This window comes from Emys orbicularis, chromosome 3 (assembly GCF_028017835.1).
Source record: "Emys orbicularis isolate rEmyOrb1 chromosome 3, rEmyOrb1.hap1, whole genome shotgun sequence".
NCBI classification, from domain to species: domain Eukaryota; kingdom Metazoa; phylum Chordata; order Testudines; family Emydidae; genus Emys; species Emys orbicularis.
In genome coordinates this window covers 124929568-124948652 of record NC_088685.1, presented here as the reverse complement: position 1 = coordinate 124948652, position 19085 = coordinate 124929568, and the positions used below count along the sequence as shown (strand labels likewise).

Here is a 19085-nt window from a genome sequence, read left to right as displayed (position 1 = left end):
AATGTGTAACGTGGTCAGTGTTTCCTCTTTGTAATTCAGTCAGGTTCAGTAACAGTTTCACTGGGTCTCCATTGTTCTCTTCACTTTTCACACAAAATAATATGCTACTCTCTGCTGCTGTGTTGATGACTGTAACCCTGGATTTCTGCTCAAGCATGTTCTTCAGAAAAGTTGATATTCATCAGCAATCCAGCTGAGATGAAGGTAATGCTGGTAAACCTGGGGGCAGTTATTTGGAGGTGTTTGTCCTTAGATGTTCAATTAGCCTTTGTGTCTAAAAGCATTTATTTTCATGTGCAGTCAGCAAAGTCTTTGTAGCATTTTCAGTGGGACTTCATCATAATTATCCAGGCCATTGTCACTAACAAACTTCATTACTGCAATGCGCTGTGCTGTGCCTGAAGACCACACGGAAGCTTTACCTAATGCAGAATGTAGCTTCCCACTGAGCAGTGTTTTTTTTTCTCCCCAGGGAGACTGTACCACTCATGCTGAGTATTCTGCACTGGCTTCCTGTTCATTTCAAGATGTTGGGTTTTGGTCAGTAAGGTCTTTTATGGCGTTTGTCCTAGCTGTCTGAGACTGCACCTCTCCTCATGTTCTGTCCCAGTAGCAGTGGTCAACTGGGTATTCTTGATGAAGGGCAATTGACTTTGCAATTCAGTCCCTCAACTGGCTTGATCAGTTTGTTGAGCTTCTAAATAAGTTCCAAGGTTTATGTAACACAGGTTTTTGACTGAAGAGATGGGTTAGAGGGGGTAGGGCTTTTCTTTTGGAGAGGTGGGGGTGAATGAATTCTTCTGAGTTCTTTAATTTAATTTTTTTTGTTCAGTCCTTTAACTGATTTTAGATCAGTTTGTTTATTATTTAATTCTGTATAGGCACTAAGATGTTTAGATTTCTAAAATGCACTTATCAAACAACTACTTTTAAAATAATCAATACTCTTTGTGTGATGTGCAGTTCTGTGAATTAACATAGCCAATGACTCCACCCTGTGTTTCTCACATCAGTGGCTGTTATGTAAATCGTGAAGTAATCTTGCTATAAATGATGTACTGCCTCTCTGGTAGATCCCACTAATATGGTAGTGAGTGTTTCTTGAATGAACACTATTAAAATTCCTGAATATTTGTGGATGTATGGTTTATGTTATCCATCCATAGACCAGGCAAGTGCTATTCCCAGAAATTTACAATTTATATCTAGGCACTATGATAATACAAATAATACTTTTAGTATACAAGATATGGTGGGATAAAAGCTTTAAACTTTAATTTTGTTCTTGGCTTTTGAAAGTATAAGTTAGAATAATAAATGTTATTCTGATAGGATTTTTTGTGCATTGAAGACCCACTTCAGAAAGGTCCTAACTCTGAGCATATGAGTAGTCCCATTCAAGTTAATGGGACGACTGTGTTCCTCAAGCTAGGCATGCTTAAGCAACTTGCTGAATCAGGGCCTAATTTCTTTTATTAAATACATAAATAAAAATAACTTCCTATAGTTGTTAGTGTTGTTGGCAACACTTAAATTCCTAACCTAAGCAAGTATTTTTGGTTGGAGGCTTCGTCACATGACAATCTTTAATTAAAGATTAATCTCTAATTCCTGGAGACTCCAGGACAATCCTGGAGGGTTGGCAACCTTAGTTTAGGTGCTTAGAGGATGCTTACAGGTGCAGTCAAGTGTTTTCACTGTCGGTATATCCCAGCGTGTCCTCAGAGCACAGCGAGATGGATTGAAAGTATGGTTCCAAAAAAGGCTCTAATTGGCACGTTATCCACAGGTCATTGACATTAATGACTGTAACTACTGCCTGTCAAACTTTTGTGGCCTAACATGCCAACAAGTAGTTAATTTGCTGATCAATATATGACATAGCATACCATCACCATTTAGAACTTTTAAGGTATGGCATGTCAATGAATGTTTAGAGTGTCCTGAAGTCATGGCTTATTATCACAATACACTGTAATGTGTTTAATCCACATAGGCAGAGTAACTTTACATATTAAAAATCCTTCTGGAAAGCTAAGATGACGTTCAGTTGTAGCCCAACCTGCTGCTATGTGAGGGATCTGAGTTTTGGGATTCTCACTTGGCTTCTCAGTCCACAGGTAGCAGAGACTGAGGAAGGAGAGGCTTCATGCTAAACTTCTTGAAGAACAGATCTCCCCATATCAAACGTTAGCTATCCCTTCCAACCAACACACAGTGGTCACCATTATTAAATCAGCACCAGCCAATGGTTACCACATAGCTGCATCTGTGTTTTTTCCTTTAGCCTTGTTTTTAGAATAGGAAATACCTGTGGTAACTTTGTGGTACTCAGTGAGAAATTTTGAGTTTATAATGGACACCCCTGTTGGAGCAGCATTGATCAATGTTGGAATTGTCCATATCTCATTCTCCTCAACTGGAGGGAAAATGGGCCTTATTTGAGGTTGGGGTTGCGAGGGTGGGGCTGTGTGCAGGGAAATAGCAACATTCACTGAGGAACACTCTTAAAGGAAGAGTAATAGTTTTGAGGTTTGCGCTTCAGATATTAATGGCACCCACAAAAGAATTAATTTCTCAAAGACATTTCTGAAAAATTGTTTGCCAGTATCCTACTCTCAGGATAACTAACCGGTTAATGAAGGTTTGTTGTGATGATGTCCTTCTTGTAGTTTATGGCTCATAATGGAAATTGAGTAGGTGGAATTCTTTGAGAATTGGTCTGAACTGATTTTCTAGTTCAGAGAATATTCAGACTGTCTAATTTACTTGCAGTTAAATTAGCTTTAATATTTAAGTTAATTTTCTAATTTACTGCAAAATGTATACACCTCTACCCTGATATAACGCAGCCCGATATAACACAAATTCGGATATAACGCAGTAAAGCAGTGCTCAGGGGTGTGTGTGTGTGTGTGTGTGACCTGCGCACTCCAGCGGATCAAAGCAAGTTCGATATAACACGGTTTCACCTATAACGCGGTAAGATTTTTTGGCTCCCGAGGACAGCGTTATATCGGGGTAGAGGTGTACTTTTTTCCCAGTGAAGATATATAGAAATACATTTTCAAGACACATGATCTACAGCAGATGCTGAGAGAGCCTTATTTTTTAAAAAAAGTATCCATCTTTAAAAGAAAAAAAGGCAAAAACATCTTTGAAAGTCCTTTCCATGACTTTGCTAAAACTAAAAATCATTTATTTATTTTTATTTTTATTTTTTGCTGGGCTTGGAAGCACCTCTTTTCATTTGACCTAATACAAAATCTGTTTTGTTATTTTTAGAACTTCTAACATGAAGTGCCATGCACGTCTTATACTGCATCTGCTTTAAACATATTTTTACTACCATCTGACAAACATTTGGGGGGCTTGTTTTTTATTCTTTTGGTTTAGAAGGCTTCTTGGGAGTGAGAGAGAGAAGTTTAGAGTAAACAATACTGGTTACCTAGGAGATTACCTGCTGTAGGAAATAGCTTTTCTTTGGAAAACTGCTGACTTTGGCCTGAAATGATACAGACATTTTATTTCTTGCACATTCTGCAGACTTGTTGCATGGAAGTGTAGATTGCCTTTAGTAGGGTATGCACACACAGACACACACATACAAGGCTCTCTCCTGATTGAATTTTCATACAGGGCAGTTGTTTACTGTAAGTAAAGTGAGTGCTGCTTGTCTCCTTGAGAGCAAAGAACAAAGTGACTGTAAAGGTTAGCTGTGATAGTCAAAGGCTGCACCCTTGCTGTGGCAGCTAAGGTTTTGAAAATGATGGATTTTTCTTTCATCATAGTGTGATGGAGAAAATATCAGAGATAATTAGACAAGATACTGATACTATAAACAAAAACCTCTGTTGTGAAGAACTCTTTACTGAAATCTTAAAGCAACCTTATTCTTAGTCATGCTCCTTTAAATGTAGTTGAATTGTTTAAAATAAAAAATGTTTATTTTAATCAGCAATGATTATTTTGTACTGTATATTGACATATTGTATTCTGTATACGTTTTTATACCATCACCATAGTATCTGAGCACCTTTCAGTAGTGCAACAAGCAATGATGTACTTTATCTGTCACGTGTCGTTTGTTCTCCCATCCTCTCCCTAGAGGGAGAAGCATGCTCAGTGGAGTGTCTCATTTTGGTTTATGTTTAAAATAAATATCCCTGTTGCTATATGTTTATATTAGAGAAGGCAAGGTGTAACAGAGGAGCTGGTTCCTTAAATGGAATTGGGCCTAGCTCTCCTGTTCCACACTAGGTGAGCTCTAGTTTGGCATAATGAAAAGGGCGGGATTGCCTTGGGAGATATAAATGAGACAGTCAAAAAGCAAGAGAGAACCCAGAAGAAGAGCAGAGCAGTGTTGAGAACTTTGGAGAGGGGATGCCGCTGAAGGGATGAATGGTGAGAGTTCCCTAGTTGAGCAGTGGAGCCAGGTCAGGCTGATAACGGCAGAAGGGAGTTAGGGGTCAACTTACAAACTTTCCCATGGCCAGAAAGAGCTGGAGGCTGAGAGCAACAGAGGAAGGTGCCTGCTAGGTCTCTGGGCTGGAGAGCTGAAGACTGAGGGCCCAAGAGGGCTGAAGTCTGGGAAATAATGGGGAGGTCAGCCTGCTTATGTCTCTTGGCAAGAGCTGGAACCATAACTGGGAGGGAAACAGTGTGAATGTAAGCACCCTAGGCTGAGATGTGATGAGAGATGTCTGAGAGCGCATGATGAAAGACGCCAGAGGTGTTGATGGATGGTTGGGATTTGAAAGAGCTAATGTACTAGTTGGACTGTGCTGGGGAATTCCGGATAATGGCTGTGGGACTTTTGTTACGATTTTCATGCATGGGACATTTCTAATAAATAAATCCTGCAAGTGTTATTTAGGCTCAGAAAGCTTGTATGGGGTTACTGGGGTGTCCTGTAGAAAAGGGAAACAGACAGGTGCAACAGTCATTCTGTGACCTGTCACAAGCTTGGGTCCCAGGAACAGGCCATCTTAGGATAGTATGATGGAGAACGCAGACAAACTATCAGCCCTGGGGAAGTGAGGAATTGTGAATGTCCAGAAGAGGGAAATTGAGGACTTGCCCAACTGTATAAATGAATTGTGGGCAACAGGAACGTGGAAGATGGATCCGCCCCTGCATGCATCATGATTGTAAGGTCTGCCCCACTACAAAGGCTCTCATGAACGGTGGGGAAGCCAAGTCTCTTAAAGATACGGTGTTTTTTGGTGGAAGGGGGACCCGACTATAATGGGATTGAAATGAAGGACTGCAGGGACCAGTTTGGACAAGGGGAAAACAAGGCCCCAAGGGTAGTATGTTTTGATTGTGGGAAAACAGGACACACAAAAAGATGTTGCCCTGAAAAAATCTCAAACTTTAGGAAGCAGGACAGTGCTTGCCTTTTGCCGTCCTCATTCACAAGCCAGTCCTATTTCACTTTTGACAGCTTCTGGATAGTCAGAGGACGGTGGACAGAGAGCTTTTAAAATCTCCTTGCTAAGCATGGATGAGGAAGTGGGGGGTCGCACTCAGAGGCTTGCTATGTGAAAGGGGTCACCAGTACAAACGTTTGAGAACCACTGAATTCTAACCAGAAGATTTTTTTCGCCTTTATACTATTACGTAGCATATTTACACCATATTCAAGAACATTTTGGCCATACAGTTACACAACGTTATGGAAACTTGGCATCTCAAATTACTCTTTGTTTCCCTGCTACACATTTCTGCTGTTAAGAGAGAGCCTGTGTGGGAAAGAACAGCGATCAGAAAGCTGTTGAAACATTGTGGCTTTTAGCAATTTACAGTGCTGGCCATTTAAAAAAGCTAACGCTGTTTAAGATTAGTAAGTGTAATTATTTCAGTTTTCTCTTGTACTTACAATAAGAGATAATTCTGGTAGCTTTGTGGCAGCAATTGGCAAATGTTGAAGTTTTAATTCTTCCGCTGTCCATGGGACAGTTTTGAAACCTAGAGGAAAAAGGATCTCAGTAATAACAACTACTATAATAGACCTATTATGGTTATGTGAATACAAACATTTATGAGGTCAAATTCATCCAGTTGGCTCAGGTAAGTGCAAACTGCACAAGCCTGGCCTGCTGCACCTCATGGGGGATTCGATACAAGAAGAGCAGATAGTGTCTCTGCTTAAGAACATGAGAATGGTCATACTAGGTCAGACCAAAGGTCCATCTAGCCCAGTATCCTGTCTTCCGACAGTGGCCCATGCCAGGTGCTTCAGAGGAATGAACAGATAATCAAGTGATCCATCCCCTTGCCCATTCCCAGCTTCTGGCAAACAGAGACTAGAGACAGCGCCCCGTCCATCCTGGCTAATAGCCATTGATGGACCTATCCTCCATTAATTTATCTAGTTCTTTTTTTAACCCTGTTATAGTCTTGGCCTTCACAACATCTTCTGGCAAAGTGTTCCACAGGTTGACTGTGTGTTGTGTGAATAAATACTTGTTTTAAACTTGCTGCCTATTAATTTCATTTGATGACCCCTAGCTCTTGTGTTATGAGAAGGGGTATACAGCACTTCCTTATTTACTTTCTCCACACCGGTCATGATTTTGTAGACCTCTGTCATATCCCCCTTTAGTCGTCTTTTTTCCAAGCTGAAAAGTCCCAGTCTTATTAATCTCTCCTCATATGGAAGCCGTTCCATACCCATAATAATTTTTGTTGCCCTTTTTCTATGCCTTTTCCAATTCCAGTATATCTTTTTTAAGATGGGGCGATCACATTTGCATGCGAGATTCAAGGATTTATATATAGGAAATATGATATTTTCCCTCCTATTATCTATCCCTTTCTTAATGATTCCCAACATTCTGTTAGCTTTTTTGACTGCCGCTGCACATTGAGTGGATGTTTTCAGAGAACTATCCGCAATGACTCTAAGATCTCTTTCTTGAGTGGTAACAGCTAATTTAGACCCCATCATTTTATATGTATAGTTGGGATTATGTTTTCCAATGTGCATCACTTTGCATTTATCAACATTGAATTTCATCTGCCATTTTGTTGCCCAGTCACCCAGTTTTGTGCCTGTGCTCTACCTTAGGATTTGTGCGGAGCAGTTTTAATCTCCACCAGAGTCTCTGTAGCAGTCTCTATGGCTGTCTACAGAATATGATGAATTAATGCATTCCCCCAGATAACGTTGTCAGACCTTGGGGTTGCACTGGCTGGCGGTGGGCTCCCAGCCGAGGATAGGGTTCAGTAACTTCGCTTTATCACAACCCCATTCTGCCCCCCACTGCAGATTTTCCAGCACAGATGCTGACTCAGTGAGGCCCTGGATGAATTTAGCTGGTAGAATGTAAATATGTAGAATGTCTATGGAGGGATAGAGTTAAGCCAAACTTACAAAAAAACTTGGATTTTGACCCAGTTTGGCAATTTTATATTCAAATCACCAATCTTTAATTAAAATTTCACTTATCTAGTGATTTAGTTTGTATTAGTGTATCCATTAAAGATATACAGTTGAGATAGCCAAAACTGAGAGGTGAAATTCCAATAGTAGGAAAACAATTGTCATAAGAAATTATACAATTTTGCAATAATTTCTCCCAAATAAAATCTTGTTCCCTTGCTAACCTCCAAAATACACTATAAAACAGCTATAAATACACTATAAAAATGCATTATATTTTGATATGTTTATTTCAAGAAATTGATATGGTCAAATGCATGGCTGATTACAAACAACCCATAAAAACACATACTGGAAGGATAAAAAATGTCATCAATACATTTTTGCAGACTCGACTTGTAGTATGGTAGAACAAATAAACTGTAGCATATGGTGCATTCTTAACCATTCCTCTCATCCAAATGAGAAAGGATCCCTACAATTAAAGTTTACAATGCAGCTTTGGGGATCCTTTTTTTAGATACTGATCCTGGAAACGCTTGCTCATGTGAGTAGGTTTACTCACACAAATAGTCCCATTGCCTTTACACAGTAATATGAACTATACAGTTAGATAACTGACTAAATGTGAATAAAGTTTTTTACTCATTTGTGTGTTTGCAGAATCAGACCCTTGTGTTGTATTTGGAATTTTTTGTTCAAGGCAAGTTGTTTTGCTTGTGATATCTATGGTGGCCTCTGACTCTCAGCCATATCTTTGTTTTTACAATTTTATTATATGGTTTTGATTTAGGCATGTACTTTTTAAATCATGCATTTGGTTTATGAAAAAGGAAGATAAATTAGTTTTACATTAAATACATTTTGTGATAGGAATTAATTTCCCATTTACAATTCTGGCTGAGAGTAAATAGCATAAAGACTGCCTTTCATAAACTATCAGTGAACTTTGAAATGCCAGGTGGCAACATTGTTCTTGGCAGTTTTGAACTTTTTCCCCCTTTGGATCTTGCCGGATTCATGGTAGAGAAGGAACTGAAGAGGCCGTCAGTCCGCCTTTCCCTTTGTCGCCTTGGTCAGAGGCACAAGGTGAGCCAGGGTGCATTTGTGGATCAATGGACACTACTTTCAAATTCTCTGACTCCGAGCACATGGTGCGCATGTGTAACCTGCAGTGGAATACAGATACCTACCACACATCTCAAAGAACCTCCAGTTACAGGTAAATAACCTCCTCATACATGCTTAGCAAGGAGATTTAAAAAGCTCTCTGTCCACCGTCCTCTGACTATACAGAAGCTGTCAAAAGTGAAATAGGACTGGCTTGTGAATGTGGACGGCAAAAGGCAAGCACTCCCTCGCCATAGAAGGGGCAAATATCACCTCTGTCATTTTCTCTGATTTCTTCCCCCCAGCATTCTCAACTTATCTAGACTGTGCCACAGCCAGTTTTCTCTCACACATGTCCTGCATCACCTAGAGATGATTGTTATTACCATGACAATAGTATTTTAGTTCAACTCTCACTATCCGCTGAATGTCCTTATGTATACATTGAACAGGAGTGGGTGACTTCAGAACACTGAGGGCCCATACAAGAGAGCCTTAGGGTTAGATAAATATGGGCTTAACACTGTCTTTACCATTTTTCATAAGCTGTCAGTAGGTCAGGATGACTTGTGAGGACAATGAAAGGAAAAGAGGGTTTAGGATCAACAGTGCTGATAGGTGAGAACTGAAAACTGAAGTCAACCTTTATGTCCAACCAGACTATTGTTAATATGGTCAATTAGCTGAGCAATATTCTGTCTCTGAGCTCTGAACTGGACCAATTCTCTTGGCCTCTGTGAGTGGACAATTGAAATGTTTCAGACAATTTCAGCCTCAGCTGGACAGGATTTTGCTGTAAACAGTAGAGGGCTTCAGGAGTATTATATAGAATTGACCATGGAGTTGATGCCTTTTATAAGGAATACATGCACAGGGCTAAAGCTTATTGAAGGAGTAATACAGAGTTTGGTAGACTGTTCCTGGATGTTGCCACTGTGGACTTTTTTATTAAGCTTAAGATGTAACTCCACAAGGGATATTATGATATGGACTGTATTGTAACTCCAGCTCTGAAATGTGTGTGTTCTATTTCTTTTCCATTTTAGGTTATTTCTGTAATTATTTTCAGATTCTGATCACTGTCTTTGCCCCAAGTGCTTGTTAGTATGATTGAAAAAGAAACAAACCACACAAACCTGTAATCTTAAACAATTTTTCCTGCCAAAAGAGGCACAGACTGAGGATCTGATGTCAAATACTATGTGAGTTACCCTCCCTCTTTGAGCCCCTTTGGTAACTTAAATTGGCATAAAAATTCAAATCTGATTGCCAGAGCAAATTAAGCTTTGAGTATGGGTTTGATTCTCTACAGGAAACACTTGATAACAAATTTAAACAGTTGGATTCTACTTTAAAAGAGACTGATGGGAAAGTGTTAGTCCTAGAAATCAGCACTGATGTTCAGGATAAGATGATTATGATGCATTTTAAGTAGTTTTCTGATACTGAGACTTCATTTGTGGCTCAAGTAATTCAAACTACACTTCCAATATAAAAAATCAGAATTTACTTCAGTGATTTAACCTTAACCTGCTGACTGTTTGACACAGCAGTTCAGTTTGGTTATAGCAGACTTGACTAGATGATTTCATTTTTATTAACAATTGATATTTCAGTTCAACACAAAGGTTAGAGTTGATCAGAAAACTTAATTCTAAATGAAATTTTGATGAAAAAGTAGTGGAAAATTCACACTTGTTTTCAGACCAGCTCTAATAAGGGTTAACTCTTTAGGGTTTTTTATGTAAAAGGCAAACTTGTTCCCATTATGAAGTCAACATTTACTTAGTTACTCATGTCTGAGATATGTGGATACTCTTTTTATCTGCTTAGGAAAATAACTGCTGTGTCTCAAATACCATTGTGGAGTAATTGTGCAGGCAGATGTTGACTTTTCATGGGAACCACTGGACAGCATTAACTTCAAAGTTGTTAGATTGTACTGTAGAAAAATAGAAATGTGAGAAATGAAGTGGATCATACTGAGAATAAAATGCATGTAAACAATATTTATCATGGAAATTTCATACTCTGGGGACTGATATAATTACTGAACTAACTGTAAAAATGGTGCCATAATTTTTGGTAAGAACCACCACTTAGAGAGAGATGAGGGAATAATACTTATTGTGATTACCCTTAAATGACAAGTGACAAATGCACCCGTAGAGATGAGAAGATTGGTTTAGCACAAACTATTTTCCTGAATGGTTAAACAGTAGTGTCTGGATAGTAGAAGTTGAAAGATTCCCAGAGCAGTTGTATTTTTATTTTCAGCCTGGTTCTTCCAATGGATAGGGAAAGAGTAATGCAGAATGAAAGGTACTGTATTTCTAAACCAAGGAAGTCCTATGAAGATGTTATACGTGTACATGTTATCTCCAGAGGCCAGATGTTGTAATTTCCACTTTGTGTATTTAATAATCCATAGTTTAAAGAGAAAAAGTGGTCCCAATTATTGTTTGAATTTTAATTGTATCTTCTGTGTTTAGATTGCAGTACAATTTATTAACTGAAAAGGAATTACTATGTTTGTAATAGACAATAGATATGCATGCTGAATGCACAAACTTAAAAAAGGATTATTTTATAAATAACTGATTATCACATAAAATAGTGACAGTTCTCTCAGAAATAGGTTGTGAAGGAGGTTAGTTTGATCATTAATAACCTTTGGCAATACCATGTTAGACTGCTGATGGAGACCGAAGCGCTTAATGCAGCTGTGTCTATCATATTTTTTTAAACATTTATATTTGGCCCATGAATTCCCAAGAGCTGACTTATAGAAAATATTTCCTTAAGTAAAGATAATTGATACATAAAATATTACACTAGTTTTACAATGTGACTAATAAATAGATTTTGTGCTCGATATTACAGTTGCCACAAGCAGTACCACCTATAATTGGGATTACCGGACACTTTTCATTATAAGACCCCATTTTCAGTCGCTTATAACTTTGCCAAACTTTAATGACGCAGACTGAAATTTTTCATGGCAGATGTCTGCCTCAGGTTTAAATTCCCTGGAAAATTTCAGCTTAAACAGCTCAGTGGTTTCTGAGAATGAAGTTAGGGAAATATAACGGTTGTTTTCCCCAATTTAAAAAATCCATACAACTGTTTAACAGAAATTATCACCTCCATGCTTTGGAGAAGGGACTTGAAATTTGGTTGTGGGGTGGGTCTTGTTGTAGTGTCAGGAATGGGCCTTTTGTCATCCCTGGGAAAATCTGCCCAAATATGGCAGAGTTATGCACCTCTGAAAATCTCAGTTCTCTCACACTAGCTGAAGTCTCTGAAGAGTCTGCCTGCACTGAGCATGTTCCATCCCCTCCCAGCTCCTACTTGCTGACTGGACTGCATATGCATCCTTCCTGTGGAGTTGACTGAGTGTGCTCCAGCACAGGGCTGTAGGGGCTCAGCAAGATTTTCGCTTCAATTGCTCCTCAAATCTGCTGAGAACTACGGTGGCACCTGCCACCAGAATTGAGAGCTGAGAGAAACTCTCTCTCCTATATTCTTAGTGCTCCTTATGCTGGAATCTAGGCTGGGAACAAAAGAGGAGGCCAACTGTAATGCAGAGGAGTGAGGTTTGTGGGGAGAGGTGGCAAAGGGGGAAACCGAGGCAAGGGGTGTGGAGGAGATTTGGACAAAGAGCCGAGAAAGGGATGTGTGGGTGGGGAATGGGATGGGTGGATGGAGGTGGGACTGGGGCTGCACTGGGATGAGGGTGATTGGTGGGGGCAGGTACTGGAACAATGGCAAGGACAGGCTGGAATCATAAGGAGTCCGGCTTATGAGGGATGGGCAGAAGGGTTTGTAACTACTAGAACACAAACTCCTCAGAACCTGGAACAGAACCCAGGGATCCTGAGTCTCAGCATTTCTTTGGTGTCAGCACATAGCTGTGAAATCCACTGGCAAAGGGTGTACTTCATCTCCCTCTAGTGCTGGCCCATGTAGAAGACGGCAATCTACTACTGCCATCACCTCTTTGTTTAGCTCAAATGGCAGAGGCCTGGGTTGGAGCTAAAGGTTTTATCCCTGATGATGAACCATGTACAAGTCAATATGATAGATTTATTTATTTTTTGGGAGGGTAGGGGGGTCAGTTTGCTTTTAAAAAAAATACAAAATGCTGTATAAAAATCTCTATTAAAAATGTTAAGATTGCAAAGTGCAGCACTCAAATGTTAGGACATTCTGGACTTAAATTTGCCTCTGCAACCTTAATTTGGCCACTGGGGGAGGGATAGCTCAGTGATTTGAGCATTGGCCTGCTAAACCCAGGGTGGTTATGAGTTCAATCCTTGAGGGAGCCATTTAGGGATCTGGGGCAAAAATCTGTCTGGAGATTGGTCCTGCTTTGAGTAGGGGATTGGACTAGATGACCTCCCGAGGTCCCTTCCAACGCTGGTATTCTATGATTCTATGTGCATTATAATTAAGGTTACGATTCTGTCATTAGTATTTTTAGTAAAAGCTAGGGACAGGTCATGGGCAATAAACAAAAATTCATGGAAACCTGTGACCTGACTTTTACTAAAAATACACTGGAGTATGTGTATGGGGGGGGGGGGACAGCTGGGACTTGCTGCTGCTCCAACCCCACTGCTGCTCCAGCCCCAGGGGGCTGACCCAATGCCGGCCACTGTTCTGGTGGCCCTGGGGGCCACTGTTCTGGCAGCCCATGGAATCTGGCAGCCCATGGAATCTGTGATCTCTGTGACAGATTGGTATCCTTAATTATAGTAGTCTTAATTACATGATAATCTATTATTTTTTCCCATAGCTCCCTTGCTTCATTCTGTGCACAGGCAGCCTGGTGCTCAAGGAATGAATCAGGCTTGTGTAATCAACGAAACTGTCTATCGGACTCCTGCTTCATTTGTTTTAGAAGTAGGAAGGTGTATATATAGTAAATGAGGTAGGGAACTGCAGGAAGACAAGGAGCAGTCACGTGGTTAAGGCAGGTGAATGTTGCCCTGGAGAATTGAATTCTGTCCCTGCCTCTGCCACAGAGCTCCTGTGTGATTCTGAGCAAGTCACTGAAACTAAATTTTTCACTGGTGGTCACTAATTGTGTATCTTGAATTTTCTGGGTGCTCGATTTGACACTCTGGCATGTGATTTATAGAAGTGCTGAGCTCTCACAGCTGCAACTACAGTCAATGAGGGTTGTGCTTTGAACATAAAAAGTGATATATAATCAGGAGTGCTGCCAGCTTTTCTGCTGCCCTAGGTGGCGGTAGGTCCTGCCCCAAAATGCCGCCCCCCACAGAGGTGGCGGAAGGTCCCGCCGCCGAAATACCGCCGCGGTCACCGCCCCCCAAATTGTAGTGCCCTAGGCGACCGCCTAGGTCACCTAATGGGTTGCGCCGGCCCTGTATATAATGCTAAGCTCTCTGAAAAATCAGACTATAGCTTTGCAGATTGGGCACACAAAATTAGCTGATTCTTTTGCCACTCTTTCTGTGCTTCAATTCCGCATCTGTAAAATGGGAATAATAATACCTTCTCCTCTCATGGAGTTGTTGGGAAAATAAATTCATTACTTTTTGTAAAGCACTCAAATGTTATAGGGATGTACACAGTAGAAAAGCCCTGAGGAAACTGTTAATTCTGTCACTAGAGCAGTGTTTGAATGATACGGAGCAAATAATGCGTGGGGACACACACTGAATAAGGATAAATAAAATATGGAATAGTTGCTCTTTCAATGAGCACAAGGTTACAAAAGAGATCTGCTGAAGAACCAGGAATAGAATCCACATCTCCTGCTTCCAAACCCTGCTTTTAGCCAAAAATACCATCCCTTTCCCTGTGTTGTTGATGTAATGTTCATAAGAGTGGTTTTGATATCTTTAACTGAATAAGTTGTATTATAACAGAAATCATAGAAATATAGTGTGTGGCAGCAGTGTCCACAAGACCAGCTAGTGCATGGCAGGCTCCGGTGCGGCAGATTTACTCCCCATCTTGCCAGGTTACAAAGTCTCCACGTGGAAAAGGTCTTCAAGGACAAAAAAGACATAGTTTATGGGGAGAAGAGAACATTAATACTGTATGTCTGCAGAGTAAATGAAACATTTTCTAGCAAAGTTACATAAATTTACACTACTGTTTGAATCAGCAGTATGTCAAAGTTTACTGTGGCAGTACTAGGGTCCACATGGCGACTTAGTGCATGGCAGGCCAGTGTGTTGCGTATTCACACCCCAGCTTGCTGTGCACAAAGTCTCCATGCCAACGAGCCCTTAAACATTTGAATTGTAATTTTCATTACTGAATGAAAAAGAAGGTATGGAAAACTTGAATACAGTGTGTTAACTTCCCTCCCTTTATTGGGCACCTCTCTCAAAAATATCATTTAAAGGAGTGTTTTAATTCTTTCTTTCCCTCCCGTAAAGGTCAAAGTTGATATATTAACTGAGACCAAGCATACACTATCTTTACAGCCTTCATGAGGAATTGGCAAAGGAGACTCAGCCTAAAGAGCTTTTATCAAGAATATCAGACCTTTCTTCTTCTTAGCCCGAGGCATTCTGAGAAGGGCAGTGGGTTCAGACAGTCACTGCTCAGATAGAAAGCAGATATTGGAGAGAGACTCATATTTCTTTAATATTTTTATGCCTCTTTTGTCTGTTGTCAAATTAAATGCATTTTGTACTTCATAAAGGCATTTAAACTGAGTTACTCAACTCCTTATTGCCATTCTTCTAGCTAAAGGATGTTTCAGCTTAGCGTAGAGTTCAGCTTAATTATCAGCAGTCTATTAACAAGACTTACTATACAATATTCCATGTCTCCTGGGTCATCAGTTTTTTCCCTGCACCCCATAAAGGCATCTGTTTGAACGTTCACATTTCTGACAGCTTATGTGAATTGCTGTACAGTCCTCTTCACTTCACGTCCTATGGCAGAGACCCTATGGATCTGAAAATCTGGGAGTGGGGGGAACTTGTCAGTGGAAATTTTTATGAAATATGTTCGTAATATACACAGTATTCTTTTGGTCTCATTTCCACTGACTATTCTATGCTATAGATAGCTGGTGAGCTCCTGGTTTTTTTAACTCTTTCCTACAAACTGAAAAATATAATGAAAGAAATTATTATGTTTTTAATTGCAAACAAATGGCCAAAAAAATTGATTTTTTTTGTAGGCTTTACATTAGCACTGGCAGATGAATGGTTAATGTGACTGCAGTCTCCTCAGTCATAAGGTTAGTAGTGACATTCTGGTAGTGCCTTTATGGGTCTCTTATGAAATAATTTTGGGCTTGATTATAATAAGGACCATTGGCTACTCTTGGCTTTAGGTTGGCAATTTGATTCAGGAGCCAAAAGTTTTGGGGGATTTTTTTGTTTTGTTTTCCTTCGTGGGGCTCAGTTTCCAATCTCCCCTACTTGATTAATGCCCTCATTCTCGTTTATGGAAAGTGGCCCAGACTATCTATAATAAAATTCTAGGAATATCACTCTGAAGATTAAAATGTCTGAGTACTGTGAAGCAACTGAAACTGCTACAAACATGGTTGAGAGCTCTTTTTGTTCAGAATATCACCAGGTTCAGTCATGATTGGGAGTCGTGGTCTATTACCATCCATTTTTAAAAATCTCAGCCATTTTGACTTTATGAATCAAACGTGTGCGGTGTATAGCTATAGTAAGGTGTAGATCTATGGCATACCAAGAGTCCTAAACCATTGTGATATCAGAGGTAACTCAGCCAAACACCACCCTTATTTGACTGCTTATTTGCATGCAACACATTTAATTGGTTGTATGTGGGAGACTGTACTGATGGGGGGGGGGGGAAGGAGGTAACTTGGTCCAATGGCGGCTCTTTAAAACCACCCACACAATACCCCAAACATACACTGCTCCTCACAGCAGCACACACCCTCCATTTATCACCAGCAAAAATCAACACAAATCTTCCATGATTGTCACTGTGTGTGTCACTCTGAAGCCCTGAACATGTGCTGAGTCACTGTGAAGCGATGGAAACAGATACAGGCATGGTTGAGAGCTCAGTTTGTTCAGAATATCACCAGGTTCACTCCTCAATGGGCAATGTCATAGCCAGATGGACTGCTGGAATATGACTTCATGAATTACATCCATGCGACAGCACAGGCTTTCAGCTACAAGGTATACTATAAAAGAATACAGGTCTGTCGCATCTTACGTGCATTTAACATGCGCAATTTCAGCTTTACGCAGTCGGCAAAAACAAAAAAAAAGAGAAAAATAGCAATTTTAATACTGTACTTGTAGTGCGGGCGATTCCGCCCGCCATTCAACTCAATGTAATTTTGACTATACGCGGTTTTCGCTTTACGCGCTAACCGCGGAATGGAACCCCCGCGTAAGATGAGACTCGCCTGTACTCCAAATTAATAGATGCCTTTTTAACACACTGACTGATACATAGTAATCAATAGGGAAATACTGTAATGTACCAACCTGTTTTAAACAAGAACCAAAAAGTAGAGGAAAAATAAAAATTAACAAAATAAAATCAAAAGTAAAGAACCTCTTAAAAATCACCATCGGTGAAATTCTGCCCCATGCAGAGCTTGACTGATGCAGAATCCCTGTGGTCGCCTCTTCCACAGAAGGAAATTCATTCCTGGCATTAGCACCGCTCTTGATGTGGGGGGAAGAAGCATATTGCCAAATCACCAGTGCTGCTGTTATGGGTAATGCATGCTCATTGTGATTCCATTGCTGGTATCATTTGATGACCATGGTTTTTACACACAGCCATATATTTATATCCCTAATGAATGTTTTAGCTAAAAATTGTTGGTAGTTGGACTGGTGCCAAATGGATTGTAATAGCCTTTCTTGTCTGAAGAGGAGAATTTAAAAACTGACTTTGATTCCCAAATGTAAAGGAATTTGATTTCATCCTATTCCCAATATCTCTACATGATAAAACTACCACATAATTTAGTCTTAATTAGTCGTACCCACCTCCTAAGTGACCAGGTTTACCATAACAGATATGTGAAAGGTTGGAATTGAAATGCATTTACAGGGTGATGTAGAGAAAATTCATCATGCTTGTCTGAAAAAAAGTGACTCAAGCTAGTGCTATGAATCCCTGACTTCATAATTGGTAAATTTACTCAAAAACATTGAAGGAAAAGAAGTTCACTTTCTTATTTCCCTAGGACTACATGAAGAACAAAATGTAATCTTTTCTAAACCACATTTTAAGTACATGTGGGATTTATTCTGCAGTATAAATCATTGCTGTTTTTTTTAAAAGTATACTCAAAATCTTGGTTCACACATGTTTTGCACAACTTACTGATTATACAGTAAATTGGATGCTTAAATATCATCCTGTAAATGTACCCTATGTAAGATCCTTCTAAACCACTGGGGTACACACAATATAATATAGTATAAACTCAGTGACATTGATTTTTCATGTAGAGCAGGGTGGGTTTTTTCAAGCTCTTGCAGTTTTGTTAATGCAGAATTACACAATCTTCAGAAAACTTACTGTAAATTCAGGCAGTTTGCATGAATTCACCTCAGTTTGCAGCCAATGGCACAGTATAATGATAGTTGAAGTCTGCACTCATACAGGGAACAGTTAGAATGACACAATACATGAGGGGGAGCTCAGTGACACTACCTTGAAAAATGAATATTTCTTCCAGAGCCTGTCTGCTCTTCTGCATTTCCAGGGTCTGACTTCCTATGGTTATAACTCACTGTGCTGATTTCCTTTTTTCAGTCGCTTGGCTGTATCTAGAAGACCGATAAGTGATTTTATCTTCTATTCACTCACTCAACAATTGGGGTTGAAGAAGTTTGAAGAAGTGCAAACTCTCTTTTGCCCGAGTCCTATGTAAAAGGTTTCCCCCTTTTTGCAAAACTCCTAAGGATAGATCATTTCTGTTAATTTTTGGCACCTTATGTGATAGACATGAGGTTCATGGAGGGTAGGTATTAGTAACCATGAGCATTTTTTCCCCTGTACCTCTCAAGATATAGTCTCAGTGGTACATAAGTGATAGCAGGAGTGAAGAGAGTGAAGAAAATATATGTGAGAACAGTGTCAATTCTTTTCTATGTTATTAACAAGTCCTGCCAAAGAGATGGCATTTGCAATGTTAAGTAGGGGTATATAATTACCTGGGTCCTATGCCTGAAGGCAAGAGCCTAATATATAGTATTCACTCCAGTAAGAGAGAAGAATGACCACAAAACTACCCACTTTAGAACTTCAGTGCAGCACTAAATTTCGTAACACATTCTCAGTAATTTCTTCACACACCCACTCTCACACAGACATAAGCAAACAACCAAAACCAAATTATACTTAATCAAGGTGTTCCTACTACAGGATGGAAGTGCAGGTGGGGGGAAATATTATTGTTGCTATTTTCAAATACTTGGGAAGTGATCAAATATCACTGTGATGGGGACTTTATAAATCCTTTGTAGATAGTCCACAGGAGCCTTCCTTATTGAAGGTTTTCAGAAGGGCACCGTATATAACATAGTACAAATTAAGGATAACAGCATAGAGTGATGATAAAAATGTGGTAGTTTCA

The 19085-nt window shown here is 39.8% G+C and overlaps 1 protein-coding gene across 1 annotated transcript in view; it reads left to right on the top strand.

Moving 5' to 3' along the window:
- PRKN (parkin RBR E3 ubiquitin protein ligase) overlaps positions 1-19085 on the top strand; it is a 1248251-nt gene that overhangs the window by 656126 nt on the left and 573040 nt on the right. The window lies entirely within an intron of this gene.